Consider the following 20,183-nt stretch of genomic DNA (forward strand, 5'->3'; position numbering starts at 1 on the left):
AGTATTTTAAACATGTGATTTTTTTAAATATTTTTATATTAATTTCTTTACAAACGATACATTATTTTACAATATTTTTTCGAAAGGGCATACGATAATTACAATTCAGGATTCCTGATGAGATGTTGCGCAAAAGATTACCATTAGATACTTTGAGCATTGTCATATATGCATATGGCTAATGAAGCTAAATTATTTGGATAGTGGAGACCAACCGAGAGACCAAACATTCACAATATTAATTCCCCAAGAAAAAATATTTGATTTAATGATGTCGGCCTAATACACCATCCAATTAAGGTACCAAAAATACACAATTCTATAGAAATTCCACATGTACAACTCCCCCCACAAGATCATGGCACGCATTTGTGTTTTTATCGTGAAGTTAGGTTTTCCACCATTACCTGCTTTCTAGCTGAAAGTATACATGTAAAAATCTCCATATCTCAAAGAAAATATACATAGACTTCATTTCTTACAAGGTTCATAATTTCTACCTTAATTTTTGTACCAAGACGTTTATATTCTCCATCGTATTTCCAAAAAGAAGAGGTTGGGCTGAGCCACCCCTCAACACCCGTGGAATATATAAGTAAATAATACCCAAACGAAAACAGAGGATCCAATTTCATTTCAAGCATTATTTCCTATCCAATTATTTTATGTTGCAACAACCAAAGGGGGATTAGTAGCATTGTCATACAAAATGCACAAAGGTCTATATTCACAACATACTACTAGATTATGTAGCACAGTTTAAATACAACAAATATGTTGCCCGCGCTTGGCGCGGGCCACCCTACTACTTCTTTTTAATTTTATGTTGAGTCAGTTCACCTATCTCTCTCCACCTCAAGAAGCAAACACTTGTGATTAACTGTGCATTGATTCTTACATACTTGCATATTATACTTGTTATATTTCTTTGCATTGACAACTATCCATGAGATATACATGTTACAAGTTGAAAGCAACTGCTGAAACTTTATCTTCCATTGTGTTGCTTCAATGTCTTTACTTCGAATTTATTGCTTTATGAGTAACTCTTATGCAAGACTTATTGATGCTTGCCTTGAAAGTACTATTCATGAAAAGTCTTTGCTATATGATTCAATTGTTTACTCATTGAATTAACATTGTTTTGAATCGCTGCATTCATCTCATATGCTTTACAATAGTATGATTAAGATTATGTTGGTAGCATGTCACCTCAGAAATTATCTTTTATCGTTTACCTACTCGAGGACGAGTAGGAACTAAGCTTGGGGATGCTGATACGTCTCCGACGTATCTATAATTTCTGATGTTCCATGCTTGTTTTATGACAATACCGACATGTTTTGTTCACACTTTATGTCATTATTATGCGTTTTCCGGAACTAACCTATTGACGAGATGCCGAAAGGCCAGCTTGCTCGTTTTCTCGCTGTTTTTGGTTTCAGAAATCCTAGTAAGGAAATATTTTCGGAATCGGACGAAATCAACACCGAAAGTCTTAGAATTCTCGGAAGCTTCCGAAACACCGAAGGAGAGTCGGAGGCGGGCAGCAGGGGGCCCACACCATAAGGCGGCGCGGGTGGCCCCCTGGCCGCGCCAGCCTATGGTGTGGGGGACCCCAGCCGCCTCCTTGCGCCGACTCTCGGCCTATATATTCGTCCCTGACCTAAAAACATCGACCAGAAGGACGGAAACAGAGAAAACCATCCGAGCCGCCGCCATCGCGAAAGTCCAATTCGGGGACAGAACTCTCTGTTCCGGCACCCTGCCGGACGGGGAATTGCCCCCGGAGCCATCTCCACCGCCGTCTCCACCGCCATCTTCACCGCCATCGCTGCCTCCATGATGAGGAGGGAGTAATCCACCCCCGGGGCTGAGGGCTCCGCCGTAGCTATGTGGTTCATCTCTCTCTTTATGTGATCTAGTTGAATATCATCTATGTGCTACTCTAGTGATGTTATTAAAGTAGTTTTATTCCTCCTGCACGGTGTAATGGTGACAGTGTGTGCATCCGTGTTAGTACTTGGCGTAGGCTATGATTGTAATCTCCTGTGGATTATGAAGTTAACTATTGCTATGATAGTATTGATATGATCTATGCCTCCTTCATGGTATGATGGTGACAGTGTGCATGCTATGTTAGTTCTTGGTGTAATTGTGTTGATCTATCTTACACTCTAAGGTTATTTAAATATGAACATTGAATATTGTGGAGCTTGTTAACTCCGGCATTGAGGGTTCGTGTAATCCTACACAATTAGTGGTGTTCATCATCCAACAAGAGGGTGTAGAGTAGTCCTATTATGTGATCATTGTTGAGAGTGTCCACTAGTGAAAGCAGGATCCCTAGGCCTTGCTTCCAAGCATCGAATCTCCGTTTGTTTACTTGTTTTGTTACATGTTTACTCGCTGCCATATTTCATTCAGATTACTATTACCACTCATATCCATCCATATTACTTGTATTTCACTATCTCTTCGCCGAACTAGTGCACCTATACATCCGACAAGTGTATTAGGTGTGTTGGGGACACAAGAGACTTCTTGTATCGTGATTGCAGTGGTTGCTTGAGAGGGATATCTTTGACCTCTTCCTCCCTGAGTTCGATAAACCTTGGGTGATTCACTTAAGGGAAACTTGCTGCTGTTCCACAAACCTCTGCTCTTGGAGGCCCAACACTGTCTACAAGAATAGAAGCTCCCGTAGACATCATCCACCTGGGACTCCTCCCCTTAGGGTTGGCCGGCCATGCTAGTGGAGTCCCTCCGGGACTCCGCCTTCCATAGTGATTTCTTCCGGACTTTTCTAGAACCTTCTAGAACCTTCCATAAATGCACCAGATCATTTTCAAACTTGTAAAATGACTTCCTATATATGAATCTTATTCTCCGGACCATTCCGAACTCCTCGTGATGTCCCGGATCCCATCCGAGACTCCGAACAAAACTTTGAACTCCATTCCATATTCCATATCTACTTAAACGACATCAAACCTTAAGTGTGTCACCCTACGGTTCGCGAACTATGCGGACATGGTTGAGACTTCTCTCCGACCAATAACCAATAGTGGGATCTGGAGATCCATAATGGCTCCCACATATTCAACGATGACTTAGTGATCGAATGAACCATATACATACGATACCGATTCCCTTTGTCACGCGATATTTTACTTGTCCGAGGTTTGATCATCGGTATCTCTATACATTGTTCAACCTCGTCTCCTAGACAAGTACTCTTTACTCGTACCGTGGTATGTGGTCTCTTATGAACCATTCATATGCTTGCAAGCTAATTAGACGACATTCCACGGAGAGGGCCCAGAGTATATCTATCCATCATCGGGATGGACAAATCCCACTGTTGATCCATATGCCTCAACTCATACTTTCCGAATACCTAATCCCACCTTTATAACCACCCATTTACGCAGTGGCGTTTTATGTAATCAAAGTACTCTTCCGGCATAAGTGATTTATATGATCTCATGGTCGAAAGGACTAGGTAACTATGTATCGAAAGCTTATAGCAAATGAACTTAATGACGTGATCTTATGCTACGCTTAATTGGGTGTGTCCACTCTATCATTCATCAATGACATAACCTTGTTTATCAATAACATCCAATGTTCATGATCATGAAACAATGATCATCTATTAATCAACAAGCTAGTTATACAAGAGGCTTACTAGGGACTCCTTGTTGTTCACATAACACACATGTATCAATGTTTCGGTTAATACAATTATAGCATGGTATGTAAACATTTATCATAAACATAAATATATATAATAACCAATTTATTATTGCCTCTTGGGCATATCTCCAACACCACACCTACCCTAGGCACGCGCCAGGCCTAGGCCGCGCCTAGGGGTTCGTCTAGGCTCCCTGGTGCGCCTCTTCGTCCCCCCTCTAGACTTCCTCTTCGTTTCGGTAAAATATTGACTTCGGCTTTTGTTTCGTCAAATTCCGAGAATATTTCCTGTACACCTTTTCTGAAATACAAAAACAGCAGAAGACAGGGAACTGACACTGTGGCATCTTGTTAATAGGTTAGTGCCGGAAATAATGTAAAATTGCAACAAATTTTAAACAAAACATATATGAATTGGTGTAAAACAAGCATGGAGCATCAAAATTTATAGATACGTTTGAGACGTATCAGCATCCCCAAGCTTAACTCTTGCTCGTCCTCAAGTAGGTAAGTGATAGCAAAATAATTTTTGAGGTGCCATGAAGCCAACACAATCTTGATCAAGGATGTAAAGCATTATGAGCTGGGATCTAAGTACTCTAACATAGGCATGAAAGATATGATTCAATTGAACTTAGCAACTATGTTATAACATGAAGAGTAACTCAAACAAAGGATCATGAATAATAGTGAGTTGAAAGCAACAATGTGTTTATAATCATAGAGTAAATATAATAAAGTAGTACTCAACATGTCCTTATGGAATAGCAAAACATAAATGCAAGGACACCTTCAAAGTTTAAGAGGTGACTATATACAAGTAATTTAAGAGCAAGCAATAGCACAATCATGAATCAATTAATAATAATTTTGGGACTATGCACATTGCACTAAGAATGACAACTATGCTCTCTTAATCGGTGCATAAGGTAGAAGGTGAAGACTCAACATGAAGATGCAACATGAAAGTAATAGAGGGAAGCAGTGATTACCCATGTGCTAGAGATTTTCTATTTTGAAAGCAATAGGAGTGTTGAAAATATTTATTTTGAGAGGTGCTACTCATGTCAACGGTAGTGATAAATAGTATGGCTTATGCATAATTACTTCCTATAAGTTTGCTTGCCTCATACATAGTATACTAATAATGCTCACACCTTGTCCTAATTAGCTTGGACTTCCATGGATTTTCATCATATACATATGTTCTAACCAAGTGTCACAAAGGGGTATCTCATTGCCTCCTGTACAAAGGTCCTAAGAGATGAATCTCATTTGATTTCTCCATTTTGATGAATCTCAACTTTTTGGACATCCATACCGGGAAAGCAAGGACATCAGATATTTGGACTTTTGCCCAGCTGAAACTTCCACCATGTGAACATGGCTTTAGTTGGCGACCCAATGTTCCTCTCTAACAATATGCATACTCCAATCTTTGCAACTCATGGTAAATCTCCCTTACTTCAAACAAGATGAGCATTGATGCGTGCAATTGACACACGTCCGTTGGGAACCCCAAGAGGAAGGTGTGATGCGTACAGTAGCAAGTTTTCCCTCAGAAAGAAACCAAGGTTTATCGAACCGAGAGGAGCCAAGAAGCACGTTGAAAGTTGATGGCGGCGGAGTGTAGTGCGGCGCAACACCAGGGATTCCGGTGCCAACGTGGAACCTGCACAACACAATCAAAGTACCTTGCCCCAACGTAACAGTGAGGTTGTCAATCTCACCGGCTTGCTGTAAACAAAGGATTAAACGTATTGTGTGGAAGATGATGATTGTTTGCGAAGAACAAGAAAGAACAATTGCGTAGATTGTATTTCAGATGTAAAGAATTGGACCGGGGTCCACAGCTCACTAGTGGTGTCTCTCCCATAAGATAAACAGATGTTGGGTGAACAAATTACAGCTTGGGCAATTGACAAATAAAGAAGGCATAACAACGCACATACATATATCATGATGAGTACTATGAGATTTAATCGTGGCATTACGACAAAGTACATAGACCGCTATCCAAGCATGCATCTATGCCTAAAAAGTCGACCTTCAGAGTTATCATCCGAACCCCTCCAGTATTAAGTTGCAAACAATAGACAATTGCATTAAGTATGGTGCGTAATGTAATCAACACAAATATCCTTAGACAAAGCATCGATGTTTTATCCCTAGTGGCAACAAGACATCCACAACCTTAGAACTTTCCGTCACCGTCCCAGCATTTAATGGAGGCATGAACCCACTATCGAGCATAAATACTCCCTCTTGGAGTCACAAGTATCAACTTGGCCGAGCCTCTACTAGCAACGGAGAGCATGCAAGAACATAAACAACATATATGATAGATTGATAATCAACTTGACATAGTATTCAATATTCATCGGATCCCAACAAACACAACATGTAGCATTACAAATAGATGATCTTGATCATGATAGGCAGCTCATAAGATCTAACATGATAGCACAATGAGGAGAAGACAACCATCTAGCTATCGCTATCGACCCATAGTCCAGGGGTGGACTACTCACACATCGATCCGGAGGCGATCATGGTGATGAAGAGACCTCCGGGAGATGATTCCCCTCTCCGGCAGGGTGCCGGAGGCGATCTCCCGAATCCCCCGAGATGAGATTGGCGGCGGCGGCGTCTCCGGAAGGTTTTCCGTATCGTGGCTCTCGGCATCGGGGTTTCGCGACGAAGGCTTTAAGTAGGCGGAAGGGCAGGTCAGGAGGCGTCACGGGGGCCCCACACGCTAGGGCCGCGCGGGCCCCCTCTAGGTCGCGCCGCCCTAGTGTGGCGGCGCCCCGTGGCCCCACTTCGTGACTCCTTCGGTGTTCTGGAAGCTTCGTGTAAAAATAGGCCCCTGGGCGTTGATTTCGTCCAATTCCGAGAATATTTCCTTACTAGGATTTCTGAAACCAAAAACAGCGAAAAACAAGAATCGGCTCTTCGACATCTCGTCAATAGGTTAGTGCCGGAAAATGCATAATAATGACATATAATGTGTATAAAACATGTGAGTATCATCATAAAAGTAGCATGGAACATAAGAAATTATAGATACGTTTGAGACGTATCAAGCAACCCCAAGCTTAGTTCCTACTCGCCCTCGAGTAGGTAAACGATAACAAAGATAATTTCTGAAGTGACATGCTATCATAATCTTGATCAATACTATTGTAAAGCATATGAGATGAATGCAGCGATTCGAAGCAATGATAAAGATAATGAGTAAACAAATGAATCATATAGCAAAGACTTTTCATGAATAATACTTTCAAGACAAGCATCAATAAGACTTGCATAAGAGTTACTCATAAAGCAATAGATTCAAAGTAAAAGCATTGAAGCAACACAAAGGAAGATATAAGTTTCAGCGGTTGCTTTCAACTTCAACATATTTATCTCATGGATAATTGTCAACATAAAGTAATATAACAAGTGCAATAGGTAAACATGTAAGAATCAATGCACACAGTTGACACAAGTGTTTGCTTCTAAGATAGAAAGAATGGGTAAACTGACTCAACAATAAAGTAGAAGAATGACCCTTTGCAGAGGGAAGCATGGATTACTATATTTGTGCTAGAGCTTTTCATTTTGAAAACAAGAAACAATTTTCTCAACGGTAGTAATAAAGCATATGTGTTATGTATAAGATATCCTATAAGTTGCAAGCCTCATGCATAGTATACCAATAGTGCTCGCACCTTGTCCTAATTAGCTTGGATTAACATGGATTATCATAGCATAGCATATGTTTCAACCAAGTGTCACAAAGGGGTACCTCTATGCCGCCTGTACAAAGGTCTAAGGAGAAAGTTCGCATTAGATTTCTCGCTTTTGATTATTCTCAACTTAGACATTCATACCGGGACAACATAGACAACAAATAATGGACTCCTCTTTAATGCATAAGCATTCAACAACAGTTAAAATTCTCATAAGAGATTGAGGATTAATTGTCCAAACTGAAACTTCCACCATGGATCATTGCTTTAGTTAGCGGCCCAATGTTCTTCTCTAACAATATGCATACTCAAACCATTTGATCATGAAAATCGCCCTTACTTCAGTACAAGACGAACATGCATAGCAACTCACATGATATTCAACAAAGGTAAAAGTTGATGGCGTCCCCGTAAACATGGTTACCGCTCAACAAGCAACTTATTAAGAAATAAGACACATAAGTACATATTCTTCATCACAATAGTTTTTAAGGCTATTTTTCCCATGAGCTATATATTGCAAAGACAAAGGAATAGAAATTTTAAAGGTAGCACTCAAGTAATTTACTTTGGAATGGCGGAGAAATACCATGTAGTACGTAGGTATGGTGGACACAAATGGCATGGTTATTGGCTCAAGGATTTGGATGCACGAGAAGAATTCCTCTCAATACAAGGCTAGGCTAGCAAGGTTGTTTGAAGCAAACTCAAGTATAAAAGGTGCATCAAAGCTCACATATGAACATATTGTAAGTATTATAAGACTTTACATTGTCTCATTGTTGTTCAAACACCTTAACCAGAAAATATCTAGACTCTAGAGATCAATCATGCAAACCAAATTTTAACAAGCTCTATGTAGTTCTTCATTAATGAGTGCAAAGTACATGATGCAAGAGCTTAAACATGATCTATATGAGCACAACAGTTGCCAAGTATCAAATTATTCAAGACATTATACCAATTAGCACATGCGGAATTTTCCGTTTCCAACCATATAGCAATGAATGAAGTAGTTCAAATTTCGCAATGAACATTAAAGATAAAGCTAAGAACATATGTGTTCATACGAAACAGCGGAGCACGTCTCTCTCCCAAACAAGGAATGCTAGGATCCGATTTTATTCAAACGAAAACAAAAACAAAAACAAACAAACGCTCCAAGTAAAGCACATAAGATGTGACGGAATAAAAATATAGTTTCACTAGAGGAACCTGATAAGTTGTCGATGAAAAAGGGATGCCTTGGGCATCCCCAAGCTTAGATGCTTGAGTATTCTTAAAATATGCAGGGATGAACCACGGGGGCATCCCCAAGCTTAGACTTTTCACTCTTCTTGATCATATTGTATCATCATCCTCTCTTGACCCTTGAAAACTTCCTCCACACCAAACTCGAAACAAACTTATTAGAGGGTCAGTGCATAATTCATGTATTCAGAGGTGACATAATCATTCTTAACACTTCTGGGCATTGCACAAAGCTACTGAAAGTTAATGGAACAAAGAAATCCATCAAACATAGCAAAACAGGCAATGCAAAATAAAAGGCAGAATCTGTCAAAACAGAAGAGTCCGTAAAGACGAATTTTTTAGAGGCACCAGACTTGCTCAGATGAAAATGCCCAAATTGAATGAAAGTTGCGTACATATCTGAGGATCACGCACATAAATTGGCAGATTTTTATGAGTTACCTACAGAGACTACTGCTCAAATTTGTGACAGCAAGAAATCTGTTTCTGCGCAGCAATCCAAATCTAGTATTGACTTTACTATAAAAGACTTTACTTGCCACAACAATGCAATAAAATAAAGATAAGGAGAGGTTGCTACATTAGTAACAACTTCCAAGACTCAAATATAAAACAAAAGTGCAGAAGTAAAATAATGGGTTGTCTCCCATAAGCGCTTTTTTAACGCCTTCACCTAGGCGCGTAAAGTGTGAATCAAGTAACATCAAGAGATGAAGCATCAACATCAATAGGTATCTTAGATGCTCCCCCATCCGTAGTGGTGCTAAGGGCTTTGTCAATTTTAGGCCTATAATAGCTTTTTGGCTTAGGCACTTTAGAGACATACATGAACTTTTGCTCCTTACCCACATAGGCTTTCTCCTTAAACTTAAGAGAAGAAAAAGTTGAACTCAAGGTTCCCATAGCTTCTTCAAGTTCACTAATCCTATGGGTTCGATTATCATGAGTAGCACAAGTTTCTAAAACAGCAATTCTCTCATTAATTTCACCTAGAGATTTATCAAGTTTATCAGTGCTATTAAGTAATATTCCCAATTTAGTCTCAATACTTGGAAGATCTTTCTCTATGGCCTCCAACTTTTTCATGACATCTTCAAGAGAGATTTCAATTTTAGCTTCATTAACGAAGTGGTATTCCAACTAGACTCTCAATGATGCAACTAGCTTCTAAAGCAGGAGTGCCTAGGAAATTACCTCCCGCAAGAGTATAAAGAACATACCTATTCCAGCTAGAGATACCAACATAAAAGTTCCTAAGTAGGATAATAGTGGAGTGTTTCTTAGTGCACCAATGATGAGCATCACTAATTCTATACCAAGCATCTTTAAAACTTTCTCCCCCTTGTTGCTTAAACGAACGAACTTCAACTTCCGGATTACTCATTTTTAGTAATAGTAAATAAAGCAACCTAAATAAAGTAAATGCAAGTAACTAATTTTTTTGTGTTTTTAATATGGAGAACAAGACAAGAATAAAGTAAATCTAGCAACTATTTTTTTTGTGTTTTTGATATAAGAGCAAACAAAGCAGTAAATAAAGTAAAACAAAGCAAGACAAAAACAAAGTAAAGAGATTGGATGTGGAAGACTCCCCTTGCAGCGTGTCTTGATCTCCTCGGCAACGGAGCCAGAAAAAGAGCTTGATGCGTGCAGTTGACACACGTCCGTTGGGAACCCCAAGAGGAAGGTGTGATGCGTACAGTAGCAAGTTTTCCCTCAGAAAGAAACCAAGGTTTATCGAACCAGTAGGAGCCAAGAAGCACGTTGAAGGTTGATGGCGGCGGAGTGTAGTGCGGCGCAACACCGGGATTCCGGTGCCAACGTGGAACCTCGCACAACACAATCAAAGTACTTTGCCCCAACGTAACAGTGAGGTTGTCAATCTCACCGGCTTGCTGTAAACAAAGGATTAAACGTATTGTGTGGAAGATGATGATTGTTTGCGAAGAACAATAAAGAACAATTGCAGTAGATTGTATTTCAGTATGTAAAGAATTGGACCGGGGTCCACAGCTCACTAGTGGTGTCTCTCCCATAAGATAAACATATGTTGGGTGAACAAATTACAGTTGGGCAATTGACAAATAAAGAAGGCATAACAATGCACATACATATATCATGATGAGTACTATGAGATTTAATCAGTGGCATTACGACAAAGTACATAGACCGCTATCCAAAGACGCATCTATGCCTGAAAAGTCCATCTTCGAAGTTATCATCCGAACCCCTCCAGCATTAAGTTGCAAACAACAGACAATTGCATTAAGTATGGTGCGTAATGTAATCAACACAAATATCCTTAGACAAAGCATCGATGTTTTATCCCTAGTGGCAACAAGACATCCACAACCTTAGAACTTTCCGTCACTCGTCCCGCATTTAATGTAGGCATGAACCCACTATCGAGCATAAATACTCCCTCTTGGAGTCACGAGTATCAACTTGGCCAGAGCCTCTACTAGCAACGGAGAGCATGCAAGAACATAAACAACATATATGATAGATTGATAATCAACTTTACATAGTATTCAATATTCATCGGATCCCAACAAACACAACATGTAGCATTACAAATAGATGATCTTGATCATGATAGGCAGCTCACAAGATCTAACATGATAGCACAATGAGGAGAAGACAACCATCTAGCTACTGCTATCGACCCATAGTCCAGGGGTGGACTACTCACACATCGATCCGGAGGCGATCATGGCGATGAAGAGACCTCCGGGAGATGATTCCCCTCTCCGGCAGGGTGCCGGAGGCGATCTCCTGAATCCCCCGAGATGGGATTGGCGGCAGCGGCGTCTCTGGAAGGTTTTCCGTATCGTGGCTCTCGGTACTGGGGGTTTCGCGACGAAGGCTTTAAGTAGGCGGAAGGGCAGGTCAGGAGGCGTCACGGGGGCCCCACACGCTAGGGCCGCGCGGGCCCCCTCTAGGCCGCGCCGCCCTAGTGTGGTGGCGCCCCGTGGCCCCACTTCGTGACTCCTTCGGTCTTCTCGAAGCTTCGTGTAAAAATAGGCCCCTGGGCGTTGATTTCGTCCAATTCCGAGAATATTTCCTTACTAGGATTTCTGAAACCAAAAACAGCAGTAAAACAAAGAATCGGCTCTTCGGCATCTCGTCAATAGGTTAGTGCCGGAAAATGCATAATAATGACATATAATGTGTATAAAACATGTGAGTATCATCATAAAAGTAGCATGGAACGTAAGAAATTATAGATACGTTTGAGACGTATGAAGCATGCATAGTATTTCACATGATATTCAACAAATGGATTGATGGTGTTCCCCATGACATCATTATTATCACACAACAAGCAACTTATAAAAACTAAAAATGCATAGGACATAATACTTTCCACAATAGTTTTTAGACTACCTTCCCATGAGCTATAAATTACACAAAACAGGTGATTATTTTTTAAGGTTTAAAGGTAGAACACAAGCAATTACTCTGGAGTGGCGGTGAAATACCACATATAGGTAGATATGGTGGACACAATTGGCAACTTTGGTCTCTGGTGGTTGGATGCACGAATAGAGGTCATACTCAGTGGAGGTGAAGGCTAGTAAAAGACTGGAAGCGACCAACTAAGAGAGCAATAATAGCCACAATCATGCATAGCGACAAAACATTATCAGTCAAGCAAAAAGTGATATTACAAGTAAAAAACTAAATGATCATAGAGGCTTTAGTTGACTGGTTATAGTCATAACATGTTATAAGCATGCGCCAAGTCAATACAATAATACCACAATATTATGCTTTTATGATAGAAACAACACATGATTCTTTTAATAACATATTATGCACTCTTAGCTCCGGCTGCGCGTTCGGTTATTATGGTTAATTCGGTTCGGTTAATTCGGTTATGCGGTAAATACAATTTCAATACTTTGGTTAATACGGTTATGTATAAAAATACGGTTCGATTTCGGTAATAACCATTAAACTTCGGTTCGGTTTCAGTAATAACCAAACTAACCAAAATTGACGCGAATTTTAAAATAAGAACTAACTTTTGATTGTAATATATTTCATTTTTGTATTTTGTATGATCGTATTAAAGATTTCGGAAAAGAGGGAATCAAGAAAGAAAGAAATTTCGGACAAATTAAAATATATTTATAGTTTGTATGACCATACTATAGGTTTTGCATAAGATGGAAAGAAAAAAACAAAAAAAAGGCCAAGATGAGACATATGGTACATAGGACTCGAACAAGCAACCTACAGGGAGACCAACCAGGAGTCAAACCATCACGGTATAGCAGCCAATGTGCAGATTATTCACTTTAGGTTGTAGATTAACGTTTCGCGGGACGTTTGGCTGGTCTAAAAATTGTGATTCTCTGCTAGGCTAGTCGTTCGGTTTATTTCGGTTTAACCACGGTTTTTTGGTTTAAAACCGAATTAACCGAGTGACTTTCGGTTTCATGTTTTATTAACTTAAACTATAACCACTAACTGTAAAAACCAAAAATCGGTTTCGGTTTGGTTTTTTTTTGTTCGGTTTTTGGTTTCAGTTCGGTTATGCACATCCGGACTCTTAGCCATTTGAAACAAGTCATGCTAAAACAATAAGTACTAAGCATATGACAAGAATAACATCCAACATGACATGCGAAAGTCTAGACAAGCTTCTATTTGCATCACTATAGTCATCAAATATTTTACTCGTATCCAACACCAATCAATTTATTTGAAATAAATCTCAGAGATGAAATACAATATGGACCAGAGAGCTAATCATACACAAATACTAACGTGCTCTGGAAAAAATTCAAGTGAAAGAACAAGAGCTAAACGCAGTACCAGAAAACTAGAACACTCGCAGAACAATAATAGCGAAAACTAGAGCGTTCTATGCATTAAAAAGGAGTGGGTCTTTTTTCCAAAACAAATATGCCGGGATCCAACATATGCTACATCAAACAAAACTAAACTAAACAAAAAAATAGAGATGCTCCAAAAACAACATATAGCGTATGAAGCAATAAAAATATAGCGTATAGAGAGATGGCCTGTTGCTTTGTTGATGAAGAGGGGATGCCTTGGGCATCCCCAAGCTTTGACGCTTATGCCTCTTGAATATGCCTTGGGTGCAGGAGCATCCCCAAGCTCGAGATTTTGTCCATTCTTCATCTCATCACATCATTCTTCTCTCCCAACACTTGAAAACTTCCTTCATACAAAAACTTCACACAATTCTTTATTAACAGCATTAGTACAATCAAAATAAAAATAAATCCACTTGTGTTCAGTACTAACATATAGGGATTTCTATTTTCGTGCCCTCGGGTCCTTAGTTGTGCTAAGTTTTCCCCAACCGCTTAGTTTTTCCTCAGTTTTTCCCAAGCCCTTGTCTGAAACCCTCACAACTGCTGGAACGGCCGGTTGCCCGACAGGTCAACAACTTTAACCCTTATCTGCTGACTAGTGGGGCCACGTAGAGCCGGCAAAGACACGTCAGACCATCCATCTTTGTTTGACCATAAACATCACCGTATCCCTGACCACAACACGGACGATTGGGCTTCGGTATATCGAATGACAAGTGGGGCCATGACGCTGATACAAGGGGCAATACACGGGGTAGGATTAGATTTTTAAACGGAGCTCTACAGCGATGGAACGGAGGAGGTGGCCTGCGGGGTGGCGAGATGAGATCGACGTCCACAAAGAACTGCATGAGGCGAGACCAGACGCATTAGATAGATATGAACTAGACGCGTTTAACCATGCAAAGAAGATAAGAAATGGTCGAGGACATCGAAGACTACCTCAACACTTTGACTGGCGGTGTCAGACACGAACGCGAGCAATGTAGAGAAAACTAGTGTCTCTCCTTTTTGGCGTGTATAGATGGGTGCTAGGGGAGTGTGGTGGCGAAGGGAAAGACCTCGCGGTGGTCTGTGGCGTCCAGCATAGCGGGGCGGACCCACAGCAGCGTGCATGTTCGACATTTCCATCAACATGTACGTTCGGCATTGGCCTCGGCGGTATCTATGGTGTGTCAGTGATCGAATGAGGGGACGGGATTGAGGGTGCATCCCGACGGTGACCTAACAGTGGCAGCGAGCATAGCCGTTCTGACCATGCCGATATCGGCATCGGCATCATTTGGAGGCTTTGGTGCTCTAATCAAGGTGGGATTTTTTTCTTGTACGCCAAAATGAATTTGAAACAAGTTTCCTGTTGAAGGTTAGGTAAAATACGATAGTTTGTAACTAAAAATTTTACTAGCGTCATGGTGAGGTTCTTTTTGATAGAGCTATACGGTTCGGCAAAAGTTTTTGACACTTTTTAGTTCCTTGTTGTTACACGTATGGCATCATGTATGGCAAATTTGGGGTCATTTGGAGATGTTCGAAAAAATCACTTTGCTTAAGCGCATGCCGTTTCGTCTTACTGAAACCAGCTTTTGTAACAAGGTGATTTTTTCTATCTTCTCTAAATGACCTCAAATTTCATACAGATGATCTTCTATACAGAGATAGATAGATTGTTTCATTTTTACATTTTTAAACTTTTTATTTCCCTTTATAATACCCAGTTGATTTTCATGTCAAAACCTCGAACAACAGCATCATGTATGGCATCATTTTCACCCGAATTTTCAAATTTTGGGAATTTTTTTCGATATTCCTTGTTGTTACAGGTATGGCATCATGTATGCCAAACTTGGGGTCATTTGGAGATGTTCGAAAAAAATCACTTTGCTTAAGCGCATGCCGTTTGGTCTCACTGAAACCAGCTTTTGTAACAAGTTAGGTTTTTTTGACCTTCTCTAAATGACCTAAAAATCATACAGATGATCTTCTATACAAATATAGGTACATTTTTTTGAACTCTTATTTCCCTTTATAATACCCAGTTGATTTTCAGGTCAAAACCTCAAAAGTTAACATAAGTAGATGGTGAACCCTCCCAAACTTCAAATACAGAGATAGATAGATTGTTTCGTTTATCATTTTTTGCGTGAAAAGTAATGGCTACAACAAATCGGTGACAGTTTATCATTTTTGCGTGGAAAGTAATGGCTACAACAAATCGGTGATGGTTTATCATTTTTCATGTGAAAAGTAATGGCTACAAGAAATCGGTGATGGTTTATCATTTTTTGTGTGAAAAGTAATGGCTACAACAAATCGGTGATGGTTTATCATTTTTTGCGTGAAAAGTAATGGCTACAATAAATCGGTGATGGTTTATCGTTTTTTGCGTGAAAAGTAATGCCTAAAAGAGTTTATAATTTTTAGCGCGTGACAAATAATACAGAAAACCAAACTTGCTGAATCCGGTAGCAAACTGAGTATTTAGCATACATAGAGGGTGGAAGCTAGCCGCCGACAGAGAGAGAGAGAGGGTGGTGGGCCCGATCAGAGAGAGAGAGAGAGGTGTTATCCTGCCCGTTAGATCATACGATCAACGGTCGGTGGGCACGATCCGCGTGACAAGAGCTAGACCAATCAGGGCAAGGTTGGGCGTCTATGAGAATTTGTTATGGGAGAGGGCAAAACTGAGTAGTATCAAGAAACCAAGGGCACCTGTAGTAGTAAACAGACTAAGGGATTCAAATATGAGATTTAAAAAATGGAAAATGTGTGTTTTGGACAATGAGACCCATCTTGGACTACCTCAAACTATTTGCAATATAAATATACATGAGTGTGAAAATGGTGGCCTCATTCAGACAAAATATGTTTTGGGGAAAACTATTTTGGGAAGGGCTTATTGTGAAAAACCATATTTAAATTCTATGAGATGTAGCATCTCATTTAAAGCACTTTCCCAAGTAATTTTATGAGAGGTGGTGACTTTAGTTACATAGCCTCATATTCTATTATTTGAGGATATTAAATCTTAGTAATTTTCAATGAGAGGAAATTACTTTTCCCAAAACTAAATAGAAAAATCCCTAGTATTATGTTGGGTTATGATTGTGATGATGCTAGATTATCTTGTGTGATAAATAGTCTACCTAAGTATTGATTGGTGATTGTATCCTCGTATCCGTTTATAGACGCTAGTACCGAAGGCTACGAGGAGGAGGTCTTCTACGAAGAAGAGGAGGAACACTTTGATCATTATACCAACCAAGGCAAGCTATTACCAATACAAGATATTACCATGAGCAAGCTCAACTAATACAAGCTATACTAGTGCAAGATACCCTTGCCATACTCTTGTGTTTAAGGATTTGTCCAAGCCCAAGTTTTTATCTTGCAATCTTTTACTTTGTTTATCAAGGCTTATTTTTATAGTTAACTTTGGTCTAAATGTAGAGTACTACAAGAGCATCAAACTTAGCCTAGAGAGCAGAAACTTAGTTAGCACCCATCATGACTAGTTGCTAGTGCTAAAACTAAAATTGACTACTCTAGATGGGAACTTGTGAATCAAATGACTTTGAAAACCTTAGAATGATGAGTCATTCTATTGAAAGTTTTGAAGGTGAATATGACTTGTGAATGACAAGGTGAATTTGACAAAAACTGATGGTTGGGTTCGGATGCGATATCATTCCAACTTTAGAGTACCCCCACAATACCTGATAATGGGTAGGGCTTAGCTGGAAATTTATGTATTTTAGTATGGGTTCCCTCTGAACAAGCATCATAGGGGTTATGCCGAGGTTGCCTTCGTGAAAAGTCAAATGATGTGAAATAGAGGTGAATGTCCTACCCAAGCTCTGTGCAGTTCCCAGGATGGCAGAATGCCATCGCTGGGAGGCCAAGCTCACATGGGAGGTGCCTATACTAGGGTATGTAAGTGAAAGGTTAATGGTTGATGATCCGCATACTGAGTAGGATTATTCAGGGCTATCCCTGACGGATGTAATCAAAAGTTGTGGCAGAAGTGTACAACCTCTGCAGAGTGTTAAACTATTCGAATAGCCGCGTTCGCGGTCATGGATGGTTGGATGGCCATACTGTTCCGTTGTTAGATGTTTTCAAAATGACTTGTGACTTGAAAGGTGAACTTGATTTGACTACCACCAAGTTGTGGGAATGACACTAATGTTCCCACTTGAGTAATTTTAGGAAAAGAAAGAGGTTTTGAATAATAAGTGTTTATGAAATAAAACTAGCTTTGTGCAAATAAACCTAGAAGCTTAGAACCATGATTAGAGGTACCAGTACTTATATTAGTGATAGTTTGCGAGTAATTTTTAAAGTACTCATGGCTTTGTCCCTGGCTATTCAAATGGCCAGACTATGAAGAGGAGCACCAGTACCAAGAAGATGGATAGCAGGACGTCTATGATAACTAGGATCACCTCCCAACGTCAAGTGTTGCTTGTGGAACAGATGGACCGCTACTAAGTTTCTTCCGCTATGTGTTTAGTATTTTATCTTTAGATCAACTGTTGTTTTAAGATTGGATCATGAGATCCCTGGTTGTAAGATGATTATGGTTTGTAATAAATAATGTTCTGTGATATCAACTATTTGCAAAAACAATATTCCTGGGATTGCGATGTATGGCATAATAGGCATCTGGAATTAAAAATCCGGGTGTTGACACAGGGTTAGACTCGAGGACGGGTGTTGCGGTGTAGAAGTGGAAGACGTGCAATTGTTGACGCGTAGGACGCGGGTCACGGTGCAGAAATTGAAGACGTGCAATCGTGGACGCGTGTTGCGGTGCAGAAGTCGAAGACGTGCAGACGTGCAATAGTGGACGCGTAGGACGCGGATCGCATTTAGGACCCCTCGCCTATATAGATGCCTCTCCCTGTTCGCCTCCTCGCACTATCACTGTCACTCTCAGTCCCTCACGCAACGCCGCCTCTCACGTCCCATCATCTTCTCCAAAGCAAAAAACCCTCTCCCTCTCCTCTGCCGGCGGTGGACAAGGAGAATGCGAATCCCATCGTCCTCGATGCCGTCGACTGCGAGTTCGTAGGCTCCAAGCGCGGCGTCTCCATCCTCGACACCGTCCCCTGTACGGCCGTCGCCGCTGCCGGTTCATCGGAGGCTGCCACCGGTGGCGGTCAGATCCCGCCGGAATGAGACCCCTATGAGAAGGTGCCTTACATCTGGTCGTCGAACCCCTATGACACATGCATGGACGACCCTTGGAACGAGGTAACTACGGTTTGCTCCCTTGTTGTTCCCCTTTCCTTTTTCAACCCTTTTTTGCTGGTTCCCTAGTAATTATTAGTGCCGATTTGTAGGTAGGATGAGTATTGGGTTAATATTTGCGCCGATTTTAGTCCATTTTGATTTGATCCCTTTTTGATTTAGTTTAATATTTGGAGTTCGGCCGTTCGGTTCATTTATGCAAGTAATCAAGGGATCTCAATCAGTTAATTTATGCACGAATCAAAAGATGTCAATCGTTTAATTTTGCAAATAATCTAGAATTTGTTCAAATTTAGATCTGGAATTTGTTTCTTTGCCTATGATGAATCGTTGGGCACAAATTTGTACAAGGCGTGTTCAGGGAACCATTGGTGTGTACAAATCTGTTGTGCATGAGCTTTGGATCGCTAACCTTGTTTCTATAGATATATAATCGTGTTCACTCTAACTGAGGCTGCCTCTGTTTTTCCTAACTTTGTTATCATGCACATTACGTCATCGTTGCAACTCATTCACTCATATTTTCCGTTTGATATGGATCAAGTGCTGGCAACGACGTCGGCAGCGACGAGGAGAATGAGCACACCAAGGCTCGGCAGGTGCTACGGAGGCTGCAGATCGGCTAGTACACGTCCTACTTCACCAAAGGTGTCTACAAGTGCCCCTTGTGCACTAGGATACCCGGTGGCACCGACTTCAATTGCCTCCTCACACATGCCGAGGACATCAGAAGGACCTTCCCCAATGGCAACGCGACAGTGAACGTCTACACCTTTCGTGCCAAGCACAAGGCGCTCGGCATTCACTTTAGCAACTTCCAGCGGGTGGAGATCGCCGCCGGGCGCATGCCTCCGATCAAGCCCAAGGTGCCCAAGATCTAGGTGATGGGATTCGTAGCATAGAAAACAAAAAAAATTCCTACCGCAAGAACGAATAATAAGCCAAGATCTAATCTAGTAGATGGTAGCAACGAGATGAAGATCATGAGACTAACCCTCGAAGATTCCAAAGCCTACGAGATTAGATCTCGTTGTTGATGTAGTCGATCACTTGCCGCTTTCAAAAGCGTGTAGAGGATCTTGACGGTGCCACAGTCGGGCAGAACCTCCGTACTCGGTCACATGTTCGGTGTTGATGACGACGTCCTTCTCCCCGTCCCAGTGGGCAGCGGATGTAGTAGATCCTCCTCGGAATCCCGCCAGCACGACGGCGTGGTGAAGGTGGTGGTGGAGATCTCCGACAGCGCTTCGCCGTAAGCACCGCGAGAGAATTAGGAGGAGGGGGGTTTGGGAGAGGGGGAGCTCTTGGGCGCCAGCCATGGTGCCCCTTGGGTGGTGCGGCCAAGTCTGTAGCCAGCCCCCTCACTCTCCCCCTCATTATATAGGTGGAACCCCCT

This window comes from Lolium rigidum, chromosome 3 (assembly GCF_022539505.1).
Source record: "Lolium rigidum isolate FL_2022 chromosome 3, APGP_CSIRO_Lrig_0.1, whole genome shotgun sequence".
NCBI lineage: Eukaryota > Viridiplantae > Streptophyta > Magnoliopsida > Poales > Poaceae > Lolium > Lolium rigidum.